Here is a 3,420-nt window from a genome sequence, read left to right as displayed (position 1 = left end):
ACGGGACAAGGAGGAGGCGGACCGTGCCGAGCAAGGCCTACCGCCCCTCTTCGATAAATACGGTGACAAGCAGACCAGGAACTTTGTTAGGGCCCGGTACAAGAAGGACCCAAAAACAAAGGAGCTTACCACGGATCCGAAGACCAGGGCGCTTGAGCTTGTTCTGGTAAGGAATACACCCCCGCGTAATTAGCTCCATATGGTTGCATTCTAATTAATGAAGCCAAATTTCTAAATGGTTCACATTCCTTCCGCAGGCGACTGAAAGCAGTAGCGCGGGGTCGACTAAGAGCAACCCTTGGGACACCACTCTAAATAGGGCGTTGAATGTAATGAAGAACAAGGATAAGCTCAGTAAGCCGACGTCAGCTGGTCGTGTGGCCGGCAAAGGCTTGTTGACAAAATGGTCGTCATACTATAACACTGCTGGGCGAAAGGAGAAAAAGACCAGCTCGGAAAGCCAGGCGCGCGAGGTTCAAGAACTCAGGGCACAGGTGGCGCGGATTCCGGAGATTGTCCAAGAGCAAGTGCAACAACAACTCGGAGCGACGATCACCGCCATTGTGCCTACCTTGATCCAGGGGATTAGTGCGTGGATTGCGGGCGGCCAACAGGGGCCGCCCCCGATTCCTAGCTTCACGGCCAGCAACTCGCAGAACGCGATGGCGGGGCCATTGGTGTCTCCGGCGGAGGCGGCATTGGTGTCTCCGACGCCGGCACGGGAGCTTAATGCACCCGGGTGTACGCCGGCCGGCACCTCTGCAGCAAGCGGCCCCTCCGTCAACTGCACACCCGCCGTTGGCGGTGCCTCGATATTAGCCGAGCTCGACGCCATCATCACGGTAACTAATTAAGCCTCTCTTGGCCGAGGACTTCATCTCCTTGCCTTTGACTGGGCATCCCTAACGCCCTACATGTTTTTGCAGGGCGCCACCGACGTTCCGTGCACTCTCCTGCACTTCGTGAACAACGAGTTGGTCGATGTCGCCAAGGGCAAAATCGTTCAACCGGGCAACCCCTTGTTCCACGGTACCCAGATGCCACCCAACTTGTTTAGGGTTCAACTGGTTCGGGTGCTGCCAGGCTGCGACGAGTTGTTACCTCCGATTCGACCCATCGGGGCCGACGATGATGACGTGATGACCCTCAGCGCCTGCCTGAGCTGGCCCCTGCTTTGGCCGAAGAGCCAGATTCGTTTGGGGGCAGGGGACACCACCCCAAAGACAACACCGCCAGTCGTGCCGGCGCCAAGTCGGCCCCATGGCAAGACCGCCGCAACGGTGCCGGACATCCCTATGCCACTGGATCCAAACATGCATATGGCACAGGATCAGAACGACGACGACCACGATACATTTGCCAACGTCGATCAGTACTTTGCCGATCATGGGTACGGTGGCGACTTCATGGGGCCTCCTTCTCAAGAACCCAACCCAACAAAAGACGTGTGCGATCTAGCTGGTACCGCGGAGAAGCCAAGTTGCAACAGGCGTCGTCTGCAGTTCAGCTCTCAGGAGACGCCTCCAGCTGCCGACTTCACCGAGCCTCAGATAGGCGAGGTGCGAAATATGATCAGCCCCAACACACTCAAGAAGGCGGTCTGTGACCAGAACTCGGTCCCATTACAGGAGAAGAAGAAGGCACGCAAAAGAAAGACTAACAAGGGTGCGGGCCAGCCGGCACCGAGTACGATCCGTGCTCAGGACGGGCCACCTTCAACTGAGGATATCTCGAGGAGGGTGAATGTGGCGGGTAGGCCGATGCTACCGAGAAATATGCTCGATGCTGCAACCGGTGCTATGCGGAGTCTGCATGACAGTGTTCTTTCTTTGGAGAAGCGGCGTCTCGGAGAGAAGGATGTGGCATACCCGGTTTTCGCGGCCAAGGTGCCAGAGGGCAAGGGCTTTGTGGATAACTCCATCGGGGGTACGATCGTCCTGCGGTTTGATGACATCCACGCTATGTTGAACCTTCATCCGCTGCACTACACCTTCGGTCGGCTATTTTCGCTGAGTATGGAGATGCGGATCATTCGCGACAAGACCCCGGACATCGTGATAGTCGACCCCTTCTACATGCGTGCCAAGATCTTGGGCAGCGCTGGGGACCGGCAAGTCGCGAGTTCTTACCTCGAAGGCGTCATTCTGGCAAACCAAGATAAGGATAACTTCCTCGTGCCTTACTTTCCCGAGTAAGTCCTCCCCTCAACCGCCCCGTAACATATGAATTCTTAGATTTCGATCGTTTTTCTTTTAACATTCCGTGTTTTCTGCAGTGACACACATTGCACGCTCATCCTCCTAAGCCCCAAATATTCCATGGCCACGTATTTCGACCCGGACCGTCAGTCGAACGTAGACTACACAAATGTCAAGAAGGTTCTTGATGATGTTCTCCCCGGCTACGTCAAATCTGGAGGCACCTTCACCAGGCCTATTCGTAAGTACGGCAAGCACGTGTTCTCCCACAATACGACGTTCTGCTGCGTCAAGCAGCCGCCTGGCGGTCAGAAGGGTGCCTACTACACCATCCATCACATGCGGGCGATCGTACGGGACCATCATCAACTTCTGCTACCGAGTAGACTCAAAGATTGGGCCGCGAGCGTGTCGGCAATCCAGGACGCGGACATCAGACAAGAATTCTTTCGCATCCAGTCGGAGTTTGCGGAAATCATCCATCAAGATGTCCTTCGTACCTCGGGGCAGTTCTACCTCGGAAATCAACCGTCCAACAGTGACATTGACACAATCCTACAAATGCAGGCTGACAACGCTCGTTGTTTCATGACTCCCACGATAGACGGCGGCTTCATCCACGCTCCGGTCCCTTGAGTCGAGTCCAAAGCAGTGATGCTGTGTCTAGTTCTGAAACATCGATTGGCTCATGTTGTAATTAAACTTTAATGAACTTGTAGTATGTCTCTTTGGTTTCGAGAGTCGTTCAACTTAGATGTAATCGATGCTATTAATGTCTTTCTTTTCTCTTCCGATCATTCTGTTGCATACTTATATATTGCTTATGTATTGTCTGTGAATTGGTACTAACGTTTCGTTTGGCTACTGCATAGCGATGCCGTGGTATGTCGTGTACAAGGGTAAGGTTCCCGGAGTCTACGACGACTGGGAGGAGTGTCGGAGACAGGTTCACCGATTCAGCGGTAACAGTTACAAAGGGTACGCCACTAGGGCCGAGGCCGAATCTAGATACGCCCGCTATCTAGCGGGAGAGGGGAGGGAGCGTTGGAGGAACGGGATGAAGACGAGTTTCATCGTGATGATGCTCATCGTGATGACCGCAGCTCTCTTCTATGTGATGGTAGTTTAGATGATCGATATCGACTTGTAATGTGAAGACAAACTCGCGGTCTCGAGACTTATAATATAATGTTCTATCTTTGTTCGGTCTTTTCAATTCGGA

Source organism: Aegilops tauschii, chromosome 6 (genome assembly GCF_002575655.3).
Source record: "Aegilops tauschii subsp. strangulata cultivar AL8/78 chromosome 6, Aet v6.0, whole genome shotgun sequence".
NCBI lineage: Eukaryota > Viridiplantae > Streptophyta > Magnoliopsida > Poales > Poaceae > Aegilops > Aegilops tauschii.
The sequence above is the reverse complement of the archived record's forward strand: the minus strand, read 5'-3'. Positions refer to the sequence as shown.